The sequence below is a fragment of the Nycticebus coucang genome, chromosome 2, assembly GCF_027406575.1.
Source record: "Nycticebus coucang isolate mNycCou1 chromosome 2, mNycCou1.pri, whole genome shotgun sequence".
Lineage (NCBI taxonomy): Eukaryota > Metazoa > Chordata > Mammalia > Primates > Lorisidae > Nycticebus > Nycticebus coucang.
The window spans coordinates 94,048,056-94,064,800 of NC_069781.1; the positions used below are offsets into that span (position 1 = coordinate 94,048,056).

Here is a 16,745-nt window from a genome sequence, read left to right on the forward strand (position 1 = left end):
TATACAGTGGGGCACAAAATCTTCTCACTTGTGCTTTCTGGACTAAGATTTTGTTTAGGGATCTTAGAACACATATACCTTTAATTTCACCTCTCCAATGAGAAAGCAACACAAAACTCATAATTTCAGTTTAACACTACTTAACTGTTAATTATATTCAATTGACCTAAAAACTTGCTTGTGTTTAGTTCTCTTTTTTAACATATTCTCGTCTGCCCTAGGTATTTTTCTGTTTCCCAAAGCATCTAGATCTTTTAGGTAAAATAGAAATGACAGCAAACATGTAACTAGCACTTATTATATGCTAGGCACATGCGCACTTACTCCTTACCAGAGTCCTATGAAAGATACTATTAATGTCATCCCTGTTTATAGACGAGGAAAACTGAGGCAGGTTAAGGGTCACACTGCTAATATGGCAGAGCAGGTATTTGTGTCAGGATGTTCTGGTTCAGCATACCAAGCTTTTAACCTAAATGCTAATTATCTAAATTTGCTAATTACCTGCTTAATATTTCTTTGTTTTTCTTGAGGACTAATTACTCTGAGTAATTAAATAAAACTACTGGCCATGTTTTCCAACCTGTGGAGTTCCCCGTCTGTTAGTCAATTATGTCCACTTTTGCACTTAGCTTCGGTGCATTGGTCCCAGGAACTAGGCCCTAAATCCACTCTCGGATTCTCTCTCTTTTGGTTTTGCTACATCCCTGGTGTTCATTACTGGGGTTTAAAGAAACCGATCCCCATTGTCACTACAAACACTCTTTTTCTTAATATTGTAAGACCTCAAAGTAAATAAAATTTAAATGAAGATATTGTAGTATTTTTCAAGGTAGGGAAGATTTTTTTTTTCTTTCTATATGTATAAAAAAAGTAAAAACACAACCATGTAGATAAAGTCACACTAGTTCTTCTATCTTTGTTTGAAAGCTTGAATGGCATGAGGGACATCATTAAACCACTCCATGTATTCATTTCTCTCAATTCTGCTACTATGGAATCATCCCCCCCCCCAGCTTTATCCATTCTCCCCCTTCCATCACTTCCATTTTTTTGTACATGACACACTTAGGTTGCATCAGCCTTTAGAGGGTTTTTCTAATGAAAATTCTTAAATACAATATTTATCATGTTAATAATAATATGTAATAATAATGTGACATAATTAGAAAAATGGCACAAATAAAATGAATTCATATATTTTCTTTTAAAATTGATAAATGCTAAGAGAATTGAGGTAGTAAGCACACTTTGTTTACGCTCACAGAGTGTGGGCAGTTGGTGACATTGCCTTCTAACACATATTAAGGTTAGATTAGTCACTGTGCAGTGTCATTTATCTAAACACAATTTGTGACCTTAAGCTTCCCATTTGTTCTCATCCAAGCTCACCTTAAGAGCCAAATTTAATGTTTTTTTTTTCCTAGTACTAGTGCTTATAGAAACCCATATTCTCTGACATTTAAAAAAAATGTTGCCCACAAAAGCCATTAATATCTAAAGAGGTTAAATTAAAATTCATTTAAAGGCTTCACATGTCGCTGAACATTCTTATTTTAAGATTTCAGTGTAAAATGAACTTTTGCCAAAATTCCTGGTTTTCCCTCCAACTTTTTCTTCTTCCTAATAGATGCTGAAATAATAGCCTATGTTGGATATTTGAGTAATTATACACATAGAAATTCCAATGTGCAAATACCTCTATTTAGCAAAAAGTCAAGAAAAGAAGTCTTCCCTTCCCTTCCCTTTCTTTTCCCTTCCCTTCTCTTTCTTTTCCCTTCCCTTCCCTTCCCTTTCTTTTCCTTTCCCTTCCCTTTCCCTTTACCTTCCCTCTTTTCTTTTCTTTTCGGGAGGCAGGAAGAGGTGAGACATGGAGCTGAGAACCATGAGCTTAACATTCTAACTCTTAATTTATTTATTTGTACATTCTTAAAGTGTTTTATATTCACTTATACAAAATACTTTCTTTGGGACTTACCTAGGCTTTTAAAATGTCAAAATATATATATATATATATAAAGCACCAAAAAGGAGAGCAGGTTAGTTATTTCTAATGCCATCCTTATTAATATAGTAGGGTATCTAAGAGTGTATTGGAAGAATAAAATCAACTTAAACTGATAGGAAATGAGAGCAGAGGTTTAGGTTAGACTGGGCAGCGACATCATTTAGGTGGGATTTGTAAGGTGATGTTATAGGCTCAGAATAAGAGTGTGAAGTACTATGCAATAATAATTTGGCTAAAAAGGCAAAGTCTCTGCCATAAATAGCGCTCTAGTTCCAGGAGTCCGAGAGCTAGAATGAGAAAAACTGTGCTTTTTAACTGAAGGGCATCCAAGTTGAAATTGAAAACAGTTTAATATATTAAAGCTGGGTTCTGGAATCAGACTTGTATTCAAATTCCATCTGTCCTTTCTGAGGAACGACATTGAACAAATTCTTTATGACTTCAGTTTCATAATCTGTGAAATGGGGCTAAAAACAGTAACCATTTCATCCCGCTATTTGTAGAGTGTTTCATACATTATTAGTACATGACAAACGCAGCATAATGATAACTACTGCAATAATATTAGTAATAGTGATTATAACTATTGTAATTATTGTTAGTAAAAACCTAAAGCAATTTTAATGAATTTAATTTTAATTTTCTCTTTTTTTTTAAGTACATAGATATATTTTATCCGTTTTCTAACTCTGCAGAGCTCTCATCAACCAAAGTCTCTTACAAAGGTACCAGTTCTACCACAATTACCCACGACAGAGTTGAATGAGGCTTGACCTTGGAATATGACTGCACTTGACCATCATTAGTTCCAAAATTATTGTCCTCCCATAAAGTTTCTGGTACTGAATAAATATTCTGCCAGACTCAGTGTTCATACCCTCATTATGGGGACTTACACTAAAACTTTCCATTTTTTTAATTGAGGAAGCAAAATGGTCTAAAGGGAAAAGACTCTTTTCTTTGTTTAAGGTTCCCTTATCCTGAAATGTCCTTTCTTACTCTCTTCTCTCTCAACTTATCCAATTGGCTAACTCCTTTTTACCTTTTGAGTCCTAGGTCAAGAGTCACTGCCTTTATAGTTTTCATCTGTACAGTTGGATTGCATGTCTTTTCTCTGTTTGCCTTTATATTTGCACTTACCACCCTAGATTTTAACTATTTATTGGTACACCTTTCTCTTTAGATTGTGAGCTCTATGAAGGCAGAGCATTTTGTGCCTGTATCTCTGGTAGATAGTATGTTCTCAATAAATATTTGTAGAATTAAGACATTTTACAGAAGGAAATCAAAGCAGAAACCACAATAGTCATTAAACATATGAAAATGTGCTCAACATTATCATTCACCAAGGAAATTCAAATCTCAATGAGGCACCCACACATCCCTACTAGAATGGCTAAAATTAAGAAGACTGACCATATCAAGTTCTAGATAGTATGTAGAGTGACTGAAGCTTTTATACATGCTGATAGAGAATAAGTTGGTTTGGCCACTTGGGGCAACTATTTGGTAGTGCCTACTAAAACCAAACATATGTCTACATAATGATACAGCAATTTCACTTCTAAGGTAGATGCCCAAGAAGAATGATGCATTTGTCCACCAAAGAATAGTACAAAAATATTCATAGCATCTTTATTCATAATGGTCCCCTTTTGTGCATTTGTAGACATTTAGGCTGATTCATATCTTGGCTATTGTGACTAGCCCTGCAATAAACATGGGAATGCAGAGATCTCTTTAATATACTGACTTCCTTTCTTTTGGATATATACTGAGCAATATAGCATTTCTGGATTATATCATAGTTCTACTTTTAGTTTTATGAGGAACCCCCCTATTATGTTCCACAATGGCTGTACTATTGTATTATATTGTATTTTTAGAGATGGGTATCACTATTATGAGCCTTCTTAATGTATAACCTCACTAGCATTTGTTACATTTTATCCATTTGATAATAGTCATTCTAATTATGGTGAGATGTATCTCATTGTGGTTTTGATTTACATTTCAATAATGATTAGTGATGTTGAACATATTTTCATAAATGTGTCGGTCATAGTTCGCCTTCTTTTGAGATATGTCTATTTAGGTCTTTTGCCCATTTTTAAATTGAATTTTTGAGAAGTTGTTTTTTTTTTTTTTGGCAGTTTCTGGCTGGGGTTGGGTTTGAACCTGCCACCTCCGGCATATGGGGCTGCTGCCCTACTCCTTTGAGCCACAGGCGCCGCCCTTCGAGAAGTTTTATTGCTACTAAGTTTTTTGAGTTCATATATATTCTGGTTATTAATCTATTGTCAGATGGATAGTTTGCAAATATTTTCTCTCATTCTTCATATTGTCTTTTCATGTTGTTGATTGCTTCCTTTGCTGTACAGAACCTTTTTTGCTTGATATAATTTCATTTGTTCACTTTTGGTTTTTTGCCTGTAACTTAAAGTCTATTTTATCTGCTGTAAATGTAGTTATCCCTATTCTCTTTAGATTTCCATTTGCATAGAATACTTTTTCCCACCCCTTCTCTTTCATTCTATATGTGTCCTTAAATTTGAAGTGCCTTATAAGCAGCATACAGCTGGGTCTTGTTTGGTTTTTCTTTTGTTTTGTTTTTATACATTAAGCCACTCCATGTCTTTTGATTGGAGAATTTAAAACATTTACATTCAAGGTGATTATTCAAGGTAATTAGTCATAGATAAAAATGTGCCCTGGCCATTTTTTTTTTTTTTTTTTTGAGACAGAGTCACTCTGTTGCCCTTGGTAGAGTGCCATGGCTTCATAGCTCATAGCAACCTCAATATTTTTGCACTCAAAAGATGAGGCTCTTCCCTTAGTTTTTCATTTTTGGTAGAGACAGGGTCTCACTTGTGCTCAGGCTGGTGTTAAACTCGTGAGCTCAGCATCCCAGAATGCTAGGATTATAGGCATCCCAGAATGCTAGGATTATAGGCATGAGCCACTGTGCTAAACCACCCCTACCATTTTTAACAACTATTTTCTCTCTCCTTACTTCCTTCCATCCTTCCTTCCTCCTTCCCTCCCTGCATTTGAAATTTTTAGAAGTCACAATTTACATTTTTATTTGTTGTATATCTTTTAATAGATTATTATAGTATTATTTTTAATAATTTTTTCAATTTAACTTTCATACTAAAGATATAAGTCATTTATAAACCACCATTATAGTATTAGAGTTTTCTGAATTTGGCTGTGCATTTATTTTTACCAGTGCGTTTTATACTTCATATGTTTTCATGTTACTAATTGGCATCCTTTTCTTTCAGCTTGAAGGACTACCTGTAGCATTTCTTATAAGACAGGTCTGGTGATGATGACCTTCCTCAACTCTTCTTTTTTGCTATTTTGATGCCATCCCATAAAGCCCATACACTTTCTTCAATTTTTCTCATTTGTTTTCTTTTTCTTCTCTGACAATATGTTTTCAAAAATCCTATCTTTGACTTTGTAGATGTTTTTCTAGTGAATTAGTTCTGTGGTTGATACTGTCTGTTGGATTTTTCATTTCTCTCATTGTAGTTTTTACTTCCTGAATTTGTTTTTTTCCTCTTAAATAGTTTAAATTGCTTTTAAATTTCTTGATTTTTTTCTATTTATTATTTTCCTGATTTCATTGAATTATTTCTCTGTATTTTTTAAATGTTTTCTGAGCTTCCTTAAAACAGTTATTTTAAACTTTTTTTTTCCAGGCAGTTTATCTCCATTTTGTGGCATTAGCTACTGGGAAGTTATTGTGTTCTTTTGCTGGTGATAAGTCTTGTTAGCTTTTCATGTTTATTGTTGCCTTAAATTGATTTTCACAGTTTTGATGGAGAACTCACCTCTTTTAGGCTTTGTAGGTTATTTCCAGCATAGAAAGAACTTCCCCTATAAGGGACTGTGAGGGTACTGGCTATGTGGGGTGCTGCACTTCTGGCACCATTAGGGCACAGCTATGTGGTGTGTGGTCTACATGTAGGCCTATCAGCTGAGGACTGTGTTGATGAAGATTGTAGGGCTCCTCAGATGCTAACACTGTGGATGTCTATAGTCATGATGAAGGGTTTTGGGGTCTAGGGTGGCAATCATGAATAAGGTCCTCCTGATCTCTTTTTCTCCTACTGTGGAAATTGTGGCTGAGGACATCACATTTGGCACTGAATATGGATTACAAACATTAATATCTGAGTAGTGGTACCCATGGAACAGCCCACAGAACTGAGGCTTGAAACAAAAGCACACATAGAGAGACTATGGCTTTGGGGTGCAGAGCAGTAATGGCACTGGTCTCTAGTATGCAGGAAAACATTTACCATGTTTGTAACAGATGTAGGTTGCAGGTGTTTGTGAAGTATCCAGGGAGGTGAGCACAGGAGCATAAGTATGTATACATTTATAGTGCTTCCAGGATCATGTTAGTACCTAGCTCTGTGTGGTGGCTGAGCTGGTGCGTAGAGTGTGGACGTGCTGAGAGGTACCTTGGCTTCAAGACTTGGAGTGTGAACCTGTTTATGATGGCAATGCTTCTGGTATCTGAGATGTAGACAGTGTAGTAATAGGGCACAGGTGTGGACTGTGGATACTTATGTGGCAGCTATTTCCTGGTATTAGGGTACATGTTAGGCTGGGGAAGAAATGGCAGTTCTATTCCCAAAGTGTCACACCTACAGCTGCTTCTTGGGGAAGAGGCATAGTCACATTTCCCTCTCTGTGGTTTCTAGGTGGTAACAGCTATTGGTAGTGGCAAAAGAGGTGGTGTCTTCAATGGAGCGGGGCACTGGAGGCCTCAGCAGCTCCTCTTCATGGCTGATGCTTATAGACTTAATCTTTCTTTGTTCTTCCTAGCCATCTCCTAGAATTTGAGATACGCCAGTCTCACCAGCAGTAATTTCTGTGTGGATATTCTTTGATTTTTCTGATTCACTGTTTGGTTACAGATTTTTTAATGGGCCTTTTAGACCTCTTGGGGTTATTTTGGTTTGTGGGTACCTCTCTCTCTCTATATATATATATTGTGTGTGTGTGTGTGTGAATGAGAATGAAGTCTGGTCTCTCCTACTCAATCATCTTGATGATGTCACTCCAGTTGCATTTTTATACACTAACAATAGCAATCTGAATAAAAACCATGTGATTATCTAAATAGATGCAGAAAAAGCATTCAATAAAATTGAATAATGCTTTGTGATTAAAAACCTGAAGCAAACTAGGCATAGAAGGAACATATTCTAAAATAAAAGAAGACATATATGACAGATCCACAGCCAACATCATATTGAATGAAGAAAAATCAAAAGCATTCTCTCTAAGAACTGGAACAAGATAAGGATGCCCACATTCACCAATTCTATTCAACATATTTCCATTCAACATAGTACTAGAAGTCATAGCCAGGGCAATCATGCAAGAGAAAGAAATAAAAGGCATCCAGCTGGAACAGAGGAAATCAGATTACCACTGTTGGATGATGTTATGCTCTTATACCTAGAAAACTCTAAAGACTCTGCCAAAAGACTCTGGGATTAGCAAAATGAATTCATTAAAGTTTCCAGATACAATATCAATGTACAAAAATAAGTAGCATTTCTATAAGGTAACAATGACCATGCAGGAAAACAAAATCAAGAAGTCAATCCCATTTATAAGAGCTACAAAACAAAGGTAACAAGGAATATATTTAATAGATCTCTGTAGATCTCTACAAGGAAAAGTACAAAACATTGGTGAAAGAAATTAGAGACAACACAAAATAATCCAATGCTGATGGATTGGAAGAGTCAATATTATTAAAATGACCATCCTATTGAAAGCAATCGATAGATTCAATGTAATGTCTACTAAAATATCAATGTCCTTTTTTCACAAAATTAGGAAAAACATTCCTAAAATTCATATGAATTCACAAAAGAGCCAAAAGCCTAAATAGCCAAAACAATACTAGGCAAAAAATAAAATAAAAATACAATACAATATAATACAAAAAAAATTAAAAAAAAAAAACAAAACTAGAGGCACCATATTCTTCTAATTTGGATTAGACTGCAGGGGTATAGTAATGCAAATACCATCATATTGGTATAAACATGGACACATAGATCAACAGAACAGAATAGAGGATCCAGAGATACATCCTTACAACCAACTGATCTGGGCAAAGTTGACAAAAACATGCTCTGAAGAAAGAATACCCTATTAAGTAAATGGTGTGGGAAAAATTGGATAGCCATAGGCAGACGAATGAAACTGGATCCCTATCCATCACCAAAAATTAACTCAAGATGGATTGAAGTCTTAAATATAACTCTGAAACTACAAAACTTCTAGGAGAAAACTTAGAAAAAAATTTTTGGACATTTGCCTAAGCAAAGAATTCATAACTAAGACAGCAAATGCAACAAAAACAAATAGACAAATGAGACTAAATTAAACTAAAAAGCTTTTGTACCACAAAAGAAATAATCAGGACTGAAGCCAGCTTTCCATAGAGGCTCCCAGCCAGAAGGAAAGTTAAAGGACAGAAATTTAGCAAGCAACCTGGTGGATTTGGGCTGCACCAAGAGAGAAGATTGAAGAACGCACATCAACCCCGCTGAGGTGAGCTGCCACCCCAAGGATACAAACAAAAGGTACAAAATCCAGCACCAAGCGAATGGGAGTCCCATCCCCCATGAGAACAGCTCAGAGTGCCCCACAAACAAATGAGCAGAGTTCAAAGGTCCTCCCACTACACTCCATGGGAGAGACCCTCTAGAAACTGGACCTACCTCCCCTACTAGGGTGCCATGGTATTCTCCTGTCAGACCTTAAACTGTATAAAACTGTATATATTCTCTACCTGCAACTTTGAGCTCCCAGCACTCCCCTCCACTCTCACTCTGAGGTCTGGAGGCCTGTCCCCAGGAGTCCAGATTCTTGGGTGATTTCTCGGGGGGTGTGGACAGTGCCTAAACTGCAGCTGTTCAGTGCTGACTCTGGGGCACAGGAGTGAGGAGAGGATGGTCAGCTGAGAGGGAACCACACTGGAGCAGCAGTTCCCTGAGGCGCAGAGCAGCAGCCATCTTTTAGCAATAATAGGGCTCACTCCCGGATATTCTGAAGCCACACCCCTTATCTCCCTGGGCAACTATTCAGGTGGCAACCACCATGGAACAGATCTGGGATGGAAACACAGGCCCTGTGAGTAAAGAGTTTGCCTGAGGCGGTCCCCGTGAGTAAAGGGTTTTCCTGAGGCGGTACCAAACTGGGTGGAGTGCAGGGACTAGAAACGCACTCGCAGACCCAGAAATTTCCTAGGGTGGGGCTGACCCAGAGGACCGCTATCCTGAGTGTAAGACACACACGGCCCTCAGGAGATCATCAGCCTATAGACAAAGGAAGACAGGAGGCTAGAATTGCCAGGTAACTGAATACAAACCTGCAGGAGTGAAGACAGGGCCTGATGCGCAGGCTCTGGGAACTCGAAACAGCTTCTCTTCTGCAGGGGAATTTAGCAGGGACAGAAACAAATTCCCACAAAGTTGTTCTGTTCTGTTCTGTCAGTAACATCAATCGGGGTGGGGCTGGAACTGAGCGAACACCCCTCATCCTCCATCAAGTGCCCGAGGTTGTCAGGCCTCACCTCCCCTTGCTAGATAGAGGCAGAGTGCAGTGGCCTGGCTGAGCAGAAATAGATTTCCTTGTGATTCAGGCAGGTTCAAATCCCTGGAGTATCTGTACACGATAGGCAACTGGGTCAGCCAACTGTGGGACTATCAGTGACTGGGTGTGACAGAGGGGCAAGTTGGGGAAGGAGGCATCAATCTTCCCAGACTGATCTATTTGCTGGGTGGCTCCTCCTGACTCCACGCAGCACTGGAGCAAGCCATGTCAGAGTAGTCACCAGAACCCTGTGATCCAGTTGCCAGAGACCTTCTAAACGCTCCCACCTGAGACAGGTGCTGACTGTGACAATTGTTTTGGACATTTTGAACTAAGCCAATCGCCCGAGGACTATTCAAGTGGTGCCCTGGGTGTGTGGTTGTAGGAAGGTTTGATTTTCCTTTTCCAATTGTTGCCTATGGGGGGCGGGGTGACTTAATTGCTGGTATTTCTCCACAGCTGAGACTTCAACCCAGAGTAACTGTTTCACTAGGGTCAAACAGAAACCAGCTGAAAACAAGACAGAATCATTTAGCCCCACCACCCTAAACAGGTCCCCAGTTTCTCAGGCCATAGCACTGTACAGGTTCTCAACAAAGCTCCAGGGGAAAAATCAAATGGTGTAAAACAATCATGGGGCGGAATCAGCAGAAAAACTCTGGTAACATGAATAACCAGAATAGGTCAACCCCCCCAAAGGAAAGATATGGCAGATGTAACTGAAGATCCCATTCATAAAGAGCTGGCCAAGATGTCAGAAATCGAATTCAGAATTTGGATTGCAAACAAGATTAATAGAATGGAGGAAAATTTGGAATTAGAAATTCGAGCAGCAATTCAAAAGTCGGAATTATAAATTCGAGGAGAAATTCAAAAGTTGTCTCAAGAATTTAACGAATTTAAAGACAAAACTACCAAAGATTTTGATGCACTGAAGCAAGAATTTGCAGCCCTCAAATATCTGAAAAATACAGTAGAATTCCTTAGTAACTGAGTGGAGCAAGCATAAGCAAGGGTTTCTGACATTGAAGACAAAGCCTTTAATTGCTCCCAAACTCTGAAAGAGGAAGAGAAATGGAGAGCAAAACCAGATCATTCTCTCAGAGATCTCAGGGATAATTCGAAGAAGGTTAATATCCAACTCATTGGAATCCCTGAAAGGATGAAGTGGCCTCGCTGGGCACAGAGGCCCTTCTCCATGAAATTATGAAAGAGAATTTTCCAGACATGCCAAGAGATTCTGAAATTCAGATAGCAGACAGTTTGAGAACCCCAGCACGACTCAATCCCAATAAGACATCCCCCAGGCGTGGATGTGGAGAAAGGGGAACACTTCTACACTGCTGGTGGGAATGCAAATTAATACATTCCTTTTGGAAAGATGTTTGGAGAACACTTAGAGATCTAAAAATAGATTTGCCATTCAATCCTATAATTCCTCTACTGGGTATTTACCCAGAAGACCAAAAATCACATCTGTACAAATCACATCTGTAACAAAGACATCTGTACCAGAATGTTTATTGCAGCCCAATTCATAATTCATAATGGAAAAGGCCCAAGTGCTCATTGATCCACAAATGGATTAATAAATTGTGGTATATTACACCATGGAATACTATGCAGCCTTAAAGAAAGATGGAGACTTTACCTCTTTCATGTTTACATGGATGGAGCTGGGACATATTCTTCTTAGTAAAGTATCTAAAGAATGTAAGAAATAGTATCCACAGTACTTAGCCTTACTATGAAACTAATTTATGGCTTTCACATGAAAGCTATAACCCAGTTATAACCCAAGAATAGGGGAAAGGGGGATAGGGAGGGGAGGGAGGGGGAGGTGGGCAGGGGGAGGGTGATTGGTGAGATTACACCTGCGGTGCATCTTACAAGGGTATATGTGAAACTTAGTAAATGTAGAATCTTAACACAATAACTAATAAAATGCCAGGAGGGCTATGTTAACCAGTGTGATGAAAATGTGTCAAACGGTCTGTAAAACCGGTGTATGGTGCCCCATGATGGCATTAATGTACAGAGCTATGATTTAATAAAATAAATAATAATCTTTCCTGCCAAACGATAAAAAAAAAAAAGAATCTACAGAGTGAATAAAAAACCCAAAGAATGGGAGAGAAAATATTTGCAAACTATACATCTGACAAAGGACTAATATTTAGAATCTATAAGGAACTCAAACAATTGAACAACAACAAAAATAATCCCCCCATTAAAAAGTGTATAAAGGACGTTAATAGAAATTTTTCAAAAGAAGACATACAAATGAAACTAATATAACCTTTTTGGAAGGCAGTATGGAGAATCCTCAAAGAACTCAGCTTAGATCTCCCATTTGATCCTGCAATCCCATTACTGGGCTTCTACCTAGAAGAAAAAAAAATCATTTGATCATAAGCACTAGACTGTTTATCGCAGCTCAATTTACAATCGCCAAAATGTGGAAACAGCCTAAATGCCCACCAACACAGGAATGGATTAATAAGCTATGGTATATGTATACCAGGGAATACTATTCAGCCACTGAAAAAGATGGAGACTTTACATCTTTTGTATTAACCTGGAGGGAGGTGGAATACATTCTTCTTAGTAAAGGATCACAAGAATGGAGAAGCAAGAATCCAGTGTCCTCTATTCTAATATGAAGGCAGTAAATGAGATAATACAAGGGGATGTAGGGGATTGAGGTAGCAGGGAGGGGGGTATCACAGTGTACTGCACACTTCTTGGGGGTGGGACAAAATTATAGGAGGGACTTTACCTACAATGCAATCAGTGTAACCTAATTATTTGTACCCTCAATGAATCCCAAACAATAAAAAAATCCCATTAAAAAAGACATACAAATGGCTGACAAACGTATGAAAAAATATTTAACACTAATCATCAAAGAAATAGTTTCAATCATGAGATACCATCTTACACCATTCAAAATGGCTGCTATTAAAAAGTACCAAAACAGCGAATGATAGTGAGGATGTGCAGAAAAGGGAACACTTATACACTAATGATAGGAATTTATATTAGTGCAACCTCTATGGTAAACAATGTGGAGAATCTCTCAAAGAACTAAAAATAGAACTATCATTTGATCCTATAATCCCACTACTGGGTGTCTACCCAAAGGAAAAGAAATTATTATATTATTATTATTATTAGAGACAGAGTCTCACTTTGTTGCTCTGGATAGAGTGCCATGGCGTCACAGCTCACAGCGACCTCAAATTCTTGGGCTTAAGTGATTTTCTTGCCTCAACCTCCCAAGTAGCTGGGACTAAAGGTACTCACCACAATGTCCAGCTATTTTTTGGTTGTAGTTGTCATTGTTGTTTAGCAGGCCTGGGCTGGATTTGAACCCACCAGCTCTGGTGTATGTGGCTGGCGCTCTAGCTGCTGAGCTACAGGTGGTGAGCCAGGAAAAGAAATTATTATATAAAAAAAAAAATACCCACACTCAGATTATTGCTGCTTTATTTGCTGTGGCAAAGATATGGAATCAAATTATGTGTCCATCAATGCATGACTGGATAAAGAAAAATACAGATACACACACATACATACATGCTATGGAATACTACTCAGCCATAAAAACAAATGAAAACATGTCTTTTGTAGCAACAAAGATGAAACTTAGAAGCCATTATCTTAAGAGAAATAACTCAGAAACAAATTCAAATATCACATTTTCTCACTTTTAAGTGGGAGCTAAATAATGTATACCCATGGACATAGAGTGGAATAATAAACCTTTTAGACTTGGAAGGGTGAGAAAGTAAGAGGGTCACTATTCAGAGATGGTTTTACTCAAAGCTTAGATAAAAAAATATGCACTGTATCCATTAAAGAGAACCATACTTGACCCCATTAAATCTATTAAAAAAAAAATCTTTGGAAAACAATTCCATTTACAATAGCATAAAAAAGAATAAAATATTTAGGAAGTAATTTTAAAAAAATTGTTCAATTTTTGACATAGATTAAAAACTACAAAAATTACTATGAAAAATTAAAGAAGACCTAGGAAATGGTTCAAATTTATGGATTGGAAAATACAATATTGTTAAAATTGAAATAGACCCTGCATTCACGTATAGATTCAATGTAATTCTGGTCAATATTCTAGCTGCTTTTATTTTTTGTCCAGAAGTTTACAAGCAGATCTTAAATTTACATGAAAATACAATGGAGCCAATGTAGCCAACACAATCTTGAAAAGAACAAAATTGTAGGCTTCATACTTTTAATTTCAAAATTTACATACTTATGATGATTTAAAAGAGGAGGTGGTTCTAGAATAAGGATAGACATATAGATTGATATAGAATTGAAAGTCAAGAAATAATTTTTTATATTTATGGTCAGCTAATCTTGGTGGAGGGTTTTGAGACAATTATATGGGAAAGAATTTCTTCTCGACAAATGGTGCTGGAGAAGGAGGAAGTTGGACTCCTACCTTTTACCATATGTAACAATTAACTATAAAATTGGTTAAAAACCTAAATGCAAAAGTTAAAACTTTTAGTAAAAACCACAAATATCTATGACCTTGGATTGGGTGTTGGTTTCTTAGCTATTGACACCAAAAATGCGAACAACAAGAAAAAACATAATTCAATTGTATTTCATCTAAAAAGTTTTTAAAAAAAAAAGTTTTGTGCTTTAAACAACACTGTCATGAAGGTCAAAAGATAGCCACAGAATGGCAAAAAAATTGCAAATCATATGTCTAATAAGGAACTTGTATCCATAATAAATAAAGAATTTTTGCAACACAATAATAAAAACATAGATGATCCAGTGAAAAATGGTCAATGTGCCTGAAAAGATATTTCTTTTCTTTTATTTTGGCTGGGGTGGGTTTGAACCTGCCACCTTCGGCATATGGGGCCGGTGCCTTACTCTTTTGAGCCACAGGTGCTGCCCTGAATAGATATTTCTTTACTGAAGATATACAAATGGCCAATAATCCTATGAAAAGATGCACAATGTTGTTATTCATCAGGGAAATGCAAATTAAAACCATGGAATGACACTATTTTATACTTATAGGATGGTTATAATCAAAAAGATAGATAACAAAGAATGTTGAAAGGAATGTGGAGAAATTAAAGTCCTTATATGTTGCAAATGTACCTACTCTGGAAAAAAGTCTGTCAATTCAGAAAAATGTTGAATATGAAGTTATTACATGACACAGTAATTCCACCTTCAGGTATATATCCAAAATAATTGAAAATATATTTCTATACAAAAACTTATACACAAATGTTCCTAGCAGCCTTATTCATAATAGACAAAAAATGTGAGCTACGCAATTGTACAACTGAATGGGTATTGTGTTATATTTGTATAGTGGAATATTATTCTGCTATGAAAAGAAATGAAGTACTGATAAATGCTGCTGCATGGGTGAATCTTGTAAACATTATGTCAAGTGAAAGAAGCCAGTCACTAATGACCACATATTGTATGATTTCATTTATATTAGGTGTCCAGGACAGAAGAATCTATGGAGACCAAAAAGAAATGTTGGTGTTGCCTAGGGCTTAGTATTTGGGGGAAATTGGAAATAACTGCTAATGATATGGGTGTCTCTTTGAGGTGATGATAATGTTCGAAAATTGATGTGTGTGATACTGTGAATATACTATAAATCATTAAATTTTATAGTTTAAATGAGTGTATTAGATCTCAATAAAGCAGTTATAAATATAAATAGGCAAAACATTTAGTGAATAGGCATTTTTCCATAAGAGACATACAGTGACTGCTAAGTACTTGAAAGACACTCAACATTATTTGTCATTAGGGAAATGCAAATCTAACAGCAATGAAATACCACTTGGCTATTAAGATGGCTATAAAAACACATGGGTAATAATAGATATAGGCGAGGTTGTGAAAATAGTGGTATCCTTCTACGGGGAATGTAAAGTGGTGAAGCTTTTTTGAAAATGGTTTGACAGTGTCTCAAAAGTTAAACAGATTTTCCACATAATCCAATGATTCTACTCCTAGATACGGACCCAATAGAAAACCCATGTATATACAAAAACTTGTACATGAATGTTCATAATAGCATTATTTATAATAGTCATTAAGAACAAAACATCTCCCTGAAATTCCTCCTTGGTCACAGCTTTCTCAGCAGCAGCCTTTTCAATCTCTTCAGGATCTCTGTAGAAATAGAGATCTGGCATGACCTCCCATGGATGTTCACGGGAGATGGTGCCACGCATGCGGAGAACTTCCCGGGCCAGCATTCACCACATCAAACCTACTGAGTGAGCTCCCTTGTTGTTGCAAGGGATGGCGATGTCCACATAACGCAGAGGAGAATCTGTGTTACACAGAGCAATGGTAGGCAGGTTAACATAAGACAAATGTACTGCTCCAGCTCCTGAGTTTACTGCTACGCAACCAGAGGTTGCAGACTGGTCAGAAGGCGTGCAAGTGCCCTCTGTGCCTATTCAGCAGTTCCCCACTGCAGACTGGAGTGCCCAGCCCGCCACTGAAGACTGGTCTGCAGCTCCCACTGCTCAGGCCACTGAATGGGTAGGAACAACCACTGAGTGGTCTTAAGCTGTTCTTCCACAAGCTCTTAAACAAGCTGGAAATAAAGGAGGAAAATAAACATCAGTTTAAAAAAAACAACAAAAACAAAACAAAACATCTTCAATTTGTCTATCAAGTGAAGAATGGACAAATTGTGGTTATTCATACAATGGAATATTTATCAACCAGAGAAAGAAATGAAGTGTCGACGTGTGCTATAACATGGACGAACCTTGAAAACATTATGCTAAGTCAAAAAAAGCCAGACATAGAAGACCACGTGTTATACACATGTATGATTTCTTTTACATGACATGTCAGGGATATACAAAGCCTTAGAGAAAGAATGTAGATTTGTGGTTTCCAGGACCTTGAAAATGAGTTGAGGCTGCTAGTGTTTATGAGGTTTTCTTTGGGTCATGAAAATGTTCTGGAATTAGATATTAGTGATAATTGCACATCCTTATACTAAAACCCACTGAGTTGTATACTTTAACAGGGTGAATTTTATGGTATATGAATTATA

The 16,745-nt window shown here is 37.1% G+C and overlaps 1 pseudogene across 1 annotated transcript in view; it reads left to right on the forward strand.

The window, feature by feature from the left end:
• The window catches only part of LOC128575051 (40S ribosomal protein SA-like), a 298,923-nt pseudogene extending 282,616 nt beyond the window's left edge, over positions 1-16,307 (forward strand). The window contains exon 2 of the transcript XR_008376911.1: positions 16,044-16,307. The product of XR_008376911.1 is annotated as a 40S ribosomal protein SA-like (transcript). The remainder of the gene's footprint in view (positions 1-16,043) is intronic.
• Positions 16,308-16,745: the final 438 nt, after the last annotated feature.